General features: G+C 60.0%; 1 non-coding gene across 1 annotated transcript; it reads right to left on the reverse strand.

Moving 5' to 3' along the window:
- Positions 1 to 7,093: 7,093 nt before the first annotated feature.
- On the reverse strand, positions 7,094 to 7,212 carry LOC148058405 (5S ribosomal RNA). The gene has a single exon (XR_015709872.1). It is a non-coding gene; the product is annotated as a 5S ribosomal RNA (ribosomal RNA).
- Between the last annotated feature and the right edge of the window lie 2,788 nt (positions 7,213 to 10,000).

A 10,000-nucleotide genomic window follows, 5' to 3' on the forward strand; every position in this document is an offset into this window, starting at 1 on the left:
AAAGAACCAGAGTTCTCAGCGGTCATCCACTCCAACCTTGTCCGACTTTGAGGCACCAGGCTCGGCCACCCTCCGAGCCTTTTCACTCCCTCTCCTGTTATGGTGCCTCCCTATTAACCTCTAGGTGGTTGCGCTCGTGACATCAAAAAGACCACTTTTTGCAGAGCAGTCACACTCGGAAAAAATGTATTTCGTCTGGCAAAAGAACCAGAGTTTTCAGCGGTCATCCACTCCAACCTTGTCCGATTTTGAGGCACCAGGCTCGGCCACCCTCCGAGCCTTTTCACTCCCTCTCCTGTTATGGTGCCTCCCTATTAACCTCTAGGTGGTTGCGCTCGTGACATCAAAAAGACCACTTTTTGCAGAGCAGTCACACTCGGAAAAAATTTCTTTCGTCAGGCAAAAGAACCAGAGTTTTCAGCGGTCATCCACTCCAACCTTGTCCGATTTTGAGGCACCAGGCTCGGCCACCCTCCGAGCCTTTTCACTCCCTCTCCTGTTATGGTGCCTCCCTATTAACCTCTAGGTGGTTGCGCTCGTGACATCAAAAAGACCACTTTTTGCAGAGCAGTCACACTCGGAAAAAATTTCTTTCGTCTGGCAAAAGAACCAGAGTTTTCAGCGGTCATCCACTCCAACCTTGTCCGACTTTGAGGCACCAGGCTCGGCCACCCTCCGAGCCTTTTCACTCCCTCTCCTGTTATGGTGCCTCCCTATTAACCTCTAGGTGGTTGCGCTCGTGACATCAAAAAGACCACTTTTTGAGGAGCAGTCACACTCGGAAAAAATTTATTTCGTCTGGCAAAAGAACCAGAGTTTTCAGCGGTCATCCACTCCAACCTTGTCCGATTTTGAGGCACCAGGCTCGGCCACCCTCCGAGCCTTTTCACTCCCTCTCCTGTTATGGTGCCTCCCTATTAACCTCTAGGTGGTTGCGCTCGTGACATCAAAAAGACCACTTTTTGCAGAGCAGTCACACTCGGGAAAAATTTATTTCGTCTGGCAAAAGAACCAGAGTTTTCAGCGGTCATCCACTCCAACCTTGTCCGATTTTGAGGCACCAGGCTCGGCCACCCTCCGAGCCTTTTCACTCCCTCTCCTGTTATGGTGCCTCCCTATTAACCTCTAGGTGGTTGCGCTCGTGACATCAAAAAGACCACTTTTTTCAGAGCAGTCACACTCGGGAAAAATTTCTTTCGTCTGGCAAAAGAACCAGAGTTTTCAGCGGTCATCCACTCCAACCTTGTCCGATTTTGAGGCACCAGGCTCGGCCACCGTCCGAGCCTTTTCACTCCCTCTCCTGTTATGGTGCCTCCCTATTAACCTCTAGGTGGTTGCGCTCGTGACATCAAAAAGACCACTTTTTTCAGAGCAGTCACACTCGGGAAAAATTTCTTTCGTCTGGCAAAAGAACCAGAGTTTTCAGCGGTCATCCACTCCAACCTTGTCCGATTTTGAGGCACCAGGCTCGGCCACCCTCCGAGCCTTTTCACTCCCTCTCCTGTTATGGTGCCTCCCTATTAACCTCTAGGTGGTTGCGCTCGTGACATCAAAAAGACCACTTTTTTCAGAGCAGTCACACTCGGGAAAAATTTCTTTCGTCTGGCAAAAGAACCAGAGTTATCAGCGGTCATCCACTCCAACCTTGTCCGACGTTGAGGCACCGATGTCGGCCAAGTTCTGAGCGTTCCACCGCCGAATGCCACTGGTCCTCAACACAGCGGACTTCCAATCCAACCTTGTCCGACTTTGAGGCACCGAAGTCGGCCTCAGCCCGAGCCTTCCCCCGCCGACCTCACTGGAGCCCGCCATCCAGGGACCGGCGGAGGTCGCCCGCATGACCGCGGCAAAGTGTCTCAAAGTCGGGCACGACCGCTCGAGTCACCCGCCAACCCGGTCCGGGGCACCTCCAGGGACCGGCGGAGGTCGCCCGCATGACCGCGGCAAAGTGTCTCAAAGTCGGGCATGACCGCTCGAGTCACCCGCCAACCCGGTCCGGGGCACCTCCAGGGACCGGCGGAGGACGCCCGCATGACCGCGACAAAGTGTCTCAAAGTCGGGCACGACCGCTCGAGTCACCCGCCAACCCGGTCCGGGGCACCTCCAGGGACCGGCGGAGGACGCCCGCATGACCGCGACAAAGTGTCTCAAAGTCGGGCATGACCGCTCGAGTCACCCGCCAACCCTTTCCGGGGCACCTCCAGGGACCGGCGGAGGACGCCCGCATGACCGCGACAAAGTGTCTCAAAGTCGGGCATGACCGCTCGAGTCACCCGCCAACCCGGTCCGGGGCACCTCCAGGGACCGGCGGAGGACGCCCGCATGACCGCGACAAAGTGTCTCAAAGTCGGGCACGACCGCTCGAGTCACCCGCCAACCCGGTCCGGGGCACCTCCAGGGACCGGCGGAGGACGCCCGCATGACCGCGACAAAGTGTCTCAAAGTCGGGCACGACCGTTCGAGTCACCCGCCAACCCGGTCCGGGGAACCTCCGGGGACCGGCGGAGGTCGCTCGCATGACCGCGACAAAGTGTCTCAAAGTCGGGCACGACCGCTCGAGTCACCCGCCAACCCGGTCCGGGGCACCTCCAGGGACCGGCGGAGGACGCCCGCATGACCGCGACAAAGTGTCTCAAAGTCGGGCATGACCGTTCGAGTCACCCGCCAACCCGGTCCGGGGCACCTCCAGGGACCGGCGGAGGAGGCCCGCATGACCGCGACAAAGTGTCTCAAAGTCGGGCATGACCGCTCGAGTCACCCGCCAACCCGGTCCGGGGCACCTCCGGGGACCGGCGGAGGACGCCCGCATGACCGCGACAAAGTGTCTCAAAGTCGGGCACGACCGCTCGAGTCACCCGCCAACCCGGTCCGGGGCACCTCCGGGGACCGGCGGAGGACGCCCGCATGACCGCGACAAAGTGTCTCAAAGTCGGGCACGACCGCTCGAGTCACCCGCCAACCCGGTCCGGGGCACCTCCGGGGACCGGCGGAGGACGCCCGCATGACCGCGACAAAGTGTCTCAAAGTCGGGCATGACCGCTCGAGTCACCCGCCAACCCGGTCCGGGGCACCTCCGGGGACCGGCGGAGGACGCCCGCATGACCGCGACAAAGTGTCTCAAAGTCGGGCACGACCGCTCGAGTCACCCGCCAACCCGGTCCGGGGCACCTCCGGGGAGCAGTGGAGGTCGCTCGCATGACCGCGACAAAGTGTCTCAAAGTCGGGCATGACCGCTCGAGTCGCCCGCCATCCCGGTCCGGAGCTCAACACTTTGTCGTTTTTTCCACTCCCTCCCCATTAACCTCTAGGTGGTTGCGCTCGTGACATCAAAAAGACCACTTTTTGCAGAGCAGTCACACTCGGAAAAAATTCGTTTCGTCTGGCAAAAGAACCAGAGTTCTCAGCGGGCTTCCAGTCCAACCTTGTCCGATTTTGAGGCACCAGGCTCGGCCACAGTCCGAGCCCATTCACTCCCTCCCCTGTTGTACTCGCTCCCTATTAACCTCTAGGTGGTTGCGCTCGTGACATCAAAAAGACCACTTTTTGAGGAGCAGTCACACTTGGGAAAAATCCGTTTGCGCTCACACCATCCCTCCCCATTAACCTCTAGGTGGTTGCGCTCGTGACATCAAAAAGACCACTTTTTGAGGAGCAGTCACACTTAGGAAAAATCCGTTTGCGCTCACACCATCCCTCCCCATTAACCTCTAGGTGGTTGCGCTCGTGACATCAAAAAGACCACTTTTTGAGGAGCAGTCAGACACCGAGGTTTTCTGGATTTATGTCCGTTTTCCTGGTTCTCTGACTCGGGCACCTTGTGACCGACATCCCCCCCTTCCCTGGTTCTATTTTGCCGATACTTTGGTGAGTTTTCTACCCGCAAACCAAGCCCCCCAAGCCCGCCGCCTGGTGGGGGAACATGCCCCCTGGTCCTGGTTCTATTTTAGGACACTTTGGTGAGTTTTCTACCCGCAAACCAAGCCCCCCAAGCCCGCCGCCTGGTGGGGGAACATGCCCCCTGGTCCCGGTTCTATTTTAGGACACTTTGGTGAGTTTTCTACCCGCAAACCAAGCCCCCCAAGCCCGCCGCCTGGTGGGGGAAGATGCCCCCTGGTCCCGGTTCTATTTTAGGACACTTTGGTGAGTTTTCTACCCGCAAACCAAGCCCCCCAAGCCCGCCGCCTGGTGGGGGAACATGCCCCCTGGTCCCGGTTCTATTTTAGGACACTTTGGTGAGTTTTCTACCCGCAAACCAAGCCCCCCAAGCCCGCCGCCTGGTGGGGGAACATGCCGCCTAGCCCGGTTCTATTTTAGGTCACTTTGGTGAGTTTTCTACCCGCAAACCAAGCCCCCCAAGCCCGCCGCCTGGTGGGGGAAGAGGCCCCCTGGTCCCGGTTCTATTTTAGGACACTTTGGTGAGTTTTCTACCCGCAAACCAAGCCCCCCAAGCCCGCCGCCTGGTGGGGGAACATGCCCCCTGGTCCTGGTTCTATTTTAGGACACTTTGGTGAGTTTTCTACCCGCAAACCAAGCCCCCCAAGCCCGCCGCCTGGTGGGGGAACATGCCCCCTGGTCCCGGTTCTATTTTAGGACACTTTGGTGAGTTTTCTACCCGGAAACCAAGCCCCCCAAGCCCGCCACCTGGTGGGGGAAGAGGCCCCCTGGTCCCGGTTCTATTTTAGGACACTTTGGTGAGTTTTCTACCCACACTGCAGGTCCCCAAATGCCGCCATCTGGTGGGGGAACATGCCGCCTGCACCGGTTCTATTTTAAGTCACTTTGGTGAGTTTTCTGCCCACACTACGGGTCCCCAAATGCCGCCATCTGGTGGGGGAACATGCCGCCTGCACCGGTTCTATTTTAAGTCACTTTGGTGAGTTTTCTGCCCACACTACGGGTCCCCAAATGCCGCCATCTGGTGGGGGAACATGCCGCCTGCACCGGTTCTATTTTAAGTCACTTTGGTGAGTTTTCTGCCCACACTACGGGTCCCCAAATGCCGCCATCTGGTGGGGGAACATGCCGCCTGCACCGGTTCTATTTTAAGTCACTTTGGTGAGTTTTCTGCCCACACTACGGCTCCCCAAATGCCGCCATCTGGTGGGGGAACATGCCGCCTGCACCGGTTCTATTTTAAGTCACTTTGGTGAGTTTTCTACCCACACTACGGGTCCCCAAATGCCGCCATCTGGTGGGGGAACATGCCGCCTGCACCGGTTCTATTTTAAGTCACTTTGGTGAGTTTTCTACCCACACTACGGGTCCCCAAATGCCGCCATCTGGTGGGGGAACATGCCGCCTGCACCGGTTCTATTTTAAGTCACTTTGGTGAGTTTTCTGCCCACACTACGGGTCCCCAAATGCCGCCATCTGGTGGGGGAACTGCCGCCTAGTCCCGGTTCTATTTTAGGTCACTTTTCTCACTTTCTGACCCACAAATAATGCCCCAAATGCCGCCGCCTGGTGGGGGGAACTGCCGCCTAGTCCCGGTTCTATTTTAGGTCACTTTTCTCACTTTCTTACCCACAAATAATGCCCCAAATGCCGCCGCCTGGTGGGGGGAACTGCCGCCTAGTCCCGGTTCTATTTTAGGTCACTTTTCTCACTTTCTGACCCACAAATAATGCCCCAAATGCCGCCGCCTGGTGGGGGGAACTGCCGCCTAGTCCCGGTTCTATTTTAGGTCACTTTTCTCACTTTCTGACCCACAAATAATGCCCCAAATGCCGCCGCCTGGTGGGGGGAACTGCCGCCTAGTCCCGGTTCTATTTTAGGTCACTTTTCTCACTTTCTGACCCACAAATAATGCCCCAAATGCCGCCGCCTGGTGGGGGGAACTGCCGCCTAGTCCCGGTTCTATTTTAGGTCACTTTTCTCACTTTCTTACCCACAAATAATGCCCCAAATGCCGCCGCCTGGTGGGGGGAACTGCCGCCTAGTCCCGGTTCTATTTTAGGTCACTTTTCTCACTTTCTTACCCACAAATAATGCCCCAAATGCCGCCGCCTGGTGGGGGGAACTGCCGCCTAGTCCCGGTTCTATTTTAGGTCACTTTTCTCACTTTCTGACCCACAAATAATGCCCCAAATGCCGCCGCCTGGTGGGGGGAACTGCCGCCTAGTCCCGGTTCTATTTTAGGTCACTTTTCTCACTTTCTGACCCACAAATAATGCCCCAAATGCCGCCGCCTGGTGGGGGGAACTGCCGCCTAGTCCCGGTTCTATTTTAGGTCACTTTTCTCACTTTCTGACCCACAAATAATGCCCCAAATGCCGCCGCCTGGTGGGGGGAACTGCCGCCTAGTCCCGGTTCTATTTTAGGTCACTTTTCTCACTTTCTGACCCACAAATAATGCCCCAAATGCCGCCGCCTGGTGGGGGGAACTGCCGCCTAGTCCCGGTTCTATTTTAGGTCACTTTTCTCACTTTCTGACCCACAAATAATGCCCCAAATGCCGCCGCCTGGTGGGGGGAACTGCCGCCTAGTCCCGGTTCTATTTTAGGTCACTTTTCTCACTTTCTTACCCACAAATAATGCCCCAAATGCCGCCGCCTGGTGGGGGGAACTGCCGCCTAGTCCCGGTTCTATTTTAGGTCACTTTTCTCACTTTCTTACCCACAAATAATGCCCCAAATGCCGCCGCCTGGTGGGGGGAACTGCCGCCTAGTCCCGGTTCTATTTTAGGTCACTTTTCTCACTTTCTGACCCACAAATAATGCCCCAAATGCCGCCGCCTGGTGGGGGGAACTGCCGCCTAGTCCCGGTTCTATTTTAGGTCACTTTTCTCACTTTCTGACCCACAAATAATGCCCCAAATGCCGCCGCCTGGTGGGGGGAACTGCCGCCTAGTCCCGGTTCTATTTTAGGTCACTTTTCTCACTTTCTTACCCACAAATAATGCCCCAAATGCCGCCGCCTGGTGGGGGGAACTGCCGCCTAGTCCCGGTTCTATTTTAGGTCACTTTTCTCACTTTCTGACCCACAAATAATGCCCCAAATGCCGCCGCCTGGTGGGGGGAACTGCCTGCTAGTCCCGGTTCTATTTTAGGTCACTTTTCTCACTTTTCTACCCACAAATAATGGCAAAAAAAAATGCTTACAGCACCCAGTATTCCCAGGCGGTCTCCCATCCAAGTACTAACTGGGCCCGACCCTGCTTGGCTTCCGAGATCAGACGAGATCGGGCTCATTCAGGGTGGTGTGGCCGTAAGCGAGGGAAGCGCTTGTGAAATGCCCCAAAGTGTTGAAAATGTTCCCCAGGCCCCTGGTTCCCCATCCCCGCAGGAGGAGGCTCCCCAGGCCCCCTGGTTCCCCATCCCCGCAGGAGGAGGCTCCCCAGGCCCCCTGGTGCAGGAGGAGGCTCCCCAGGCCCCTGGTTCCCCATCCCCGCAGGAGGAGGCTCCCCAGGCCCCCTGGTTCCCCATCCCCGCAGGAGGAGGCTCCCCAGGCCCCATGGTTCCCCATCACCGCAGGAGGAGGCTCCCCAGGCCCCTGGTTCCCCATCCCCGCAGGAGGAGGCTCCCCAGGCCCCCTGGTTCCCCATCCCCGCAGGAGGAGGCTCCCCAGGCCCCATGGTTCCCCATCACCGCAGGAGGAGGCTCCCCAGGCCCCCTGGTTCCCCATCCCCGCAGGAGGAGGCTCCCCAGGCCCCCTGGTGCAGGAGGAGGCTCCCCAGGCCCCCTGGTTCCCCATCCCCGCAGGAGGAGGCTCCCCAGGCCCCCTGGTTATCCATGCCCGCAGGAGGAGGCTCCCCAGGCCCCTGGTTCTCCATCCCCGCAGGAGGAGGCTCCCCAGGCCCCCTGGTTCTCCATCCCCGCAGGAGGAGGCTCCCCAGGCCCCCTGGTTCTCCATCCCCGCAGGAGGAGGCTCCCCAGGCCCCTGGTTCTCCATCCCCGCAGTAGGAGGCTCCCCAGGCCCCCTGGTTCTCCATCCCCGCAGGAGGAGGCTCCCCAGGCCCCCTGGTTCTCCATCCCCGCAGGAGGAGGCTCCCCAGGCCCCCTGGTTCTCCATCCCCGCAGGAGGAGGCTCCCCAGGCCCCTGGTTCTCCATGCCCGCAGGAGGAGGCTCCCCAGGCCCCCATGTTCTCCATGCCCGCAGGAGGAGGCTCCCCAGGCCCCTTGGTTCTCCATCCCCGCAGGAGGAGGCTCCCCAGGCCCCTGGTTCCCCATCCCCGCAGGAGGAGGCTCCCCAGGCCCCCTGGTTCTCCATCCCCGCAGGAGGAGGCTCCCCAGGCCCCCTGGTTCCCCATCCCCGCAGGAGGAGGCTCCCCAGGCCCCCTGGTTCTCCATGCCCGCAGGAGGAGGCTCCCCAGGCCCCCTGGTTCTCCATGACCGCAGGAGGAGGCTCCCCAGGCCCCCTGGTTCTCCATCCCCGCAGGAGGAGGCTCCCCAGGCCCCCTGGTTCCCCATCCCCGCAGGAGGAGGCTCCCCAGGCCCCCTGGTTCTCTATGCCCGCAGGAGGAGGCTCCCCAGGCCCCCTGGTTCTCCATCCCCGCAGGAGGAGGCTCCCCAGGCCCCTGGTTCTCCATCCCCGCAGGAGGAGGCTCCCCAGGCGCCCTGGTTCTCCATCCCCGCAGGAGGAGGCTCCCCAGGCGCCCTGGTTCTCCATGCCCGCAGGAGGAGGCTCCCCAGGCCCCCTGGTTCTCCATGCCCGCAGGAGGAGGCTCCCCAGGCCCCCTGGTTCCCCATCCCCGCAGGAGGAGGCTCCCCAGGCCCCCTGGTTCTCCATGCCCGCAGGAGGAGGCTCCCCAGGCCCCCTGGTTCTCCATCCCCGCAGGAGGAGGCTCCCCAGGCCCCTGGTTCTCCATCCCCGCAGAAGGAGGCTCCCCAGGCCCCCTGGTTCTCCATGCCCGCAGGAGGAGGCTCCCCAGGCCCCCTGGTTCTCCATCCCCGCAGGAGGAGGCTCCCCAGGCCCCCTGGTTCCCCATCCCCGCAGGAGGAGGCTCCCCAGGCCCCCTGGTTCTCCATGCCCGCAGGAGGAGGCTCCCCAGGCCCCCTGGTTCTCCATCCCCGCAGGAGGAGGCTCCCCAGGCCCCTGGTTCTCCATGCCCGCAGGAGGAGGCTCCCCAGGCCCCCTGGTTCCCCATCCCCGTAGGAGGAGGCTCCCCAGGCCCCCTGGTTCTCCATCCCCGCAGGAGGAGGCCCCCCAGGCCCCTGGTTCCCCATCCCCGCAGGAGGAGGCTCCCCAGGCCCCCTGGTTCTCCATCACCGCAGGAGGAGGCCCCCCAGGCCCCTGGTTCCCCATCCCCGCAGGAGGAGGCTCCCCAGGCCCCCTGGTTCTCCATGCCCGCAGGAGGAGGCTCCCCAGGCCCCTGGTTGGGAGAGGGGGAAAAAGAGCAAAGTGTTTAAAAATGCCCCAAAGTGTTGAAAATGTTCCCCAGGCCCCTGGTTCCCCATCCCCGCAGGAGGAGGCTCCCCAGGCCCCCTGGTTGGGAGAGGGGGGAAAAGAGCAAAGTGTTTAAAAATGCCCCAAAGTGTTGAAAATGTTCCCCAGGCCCCTGGTTCCCCATCCCCGCAGGAGGAGGCTCCCCAGGCCCCCTGGTTGGGAGAGGGGGAAAAAGAGCAAAGTGTTTAAAAATGCCCCAAAGTGTTGAAAATGTTCCCCAGGCCCCTGGTTCCCCATCCCCGCAGGAGGAGGCTCCCCAGGCCCCCTGGTTGGGAGAGGGGGAAAAAGAGCAAAGTGTTTAAAAATGCCCCAAAGTGTTGAAAATGTTCCCCAGGCCCCTGGTTCCCCATCCCCGCAGGAGGAGGCTCCCCAGGCCCCCTGGTTGGGAGAGGGGGGAAAAAGAGCAAAGTGTTTAAAAATGCCCCAAAGTGTTGAAAATGTTCCCCAGGCCCCTGGTTCCCCATCCCCGCAGGAGGAGGCTCCCCAGGCCCCCTGGTTGGGAGAGGGGGAAAAAGAGCAAAGTGTTTAAAAATGCCCCAAAGTGTTGAAAATGTTCCCCAGGCCCCTGGTTCCCCATCCCCGCAGGAGGAGGCTCCCCAGGCCCCCTGGTTGGGAG

The sequence above is a fragment of the Callionymus lyra genome, unplaced genomic scaffold, assembly GCF_982586985.1.
Source record: "Callionymus lyra unplaced genomic scaffold, fCalLyr1.hap1.1 HAP1_SCAFFOLD_83, whole genome shotgun sequence".
Classification (NCBI taxonomy): Eukaryota; Metazoa; Chordata; class Actinopteri; order Syngnathiformes; family Callionymidae; genus Callionymus; species Callionymus lyra.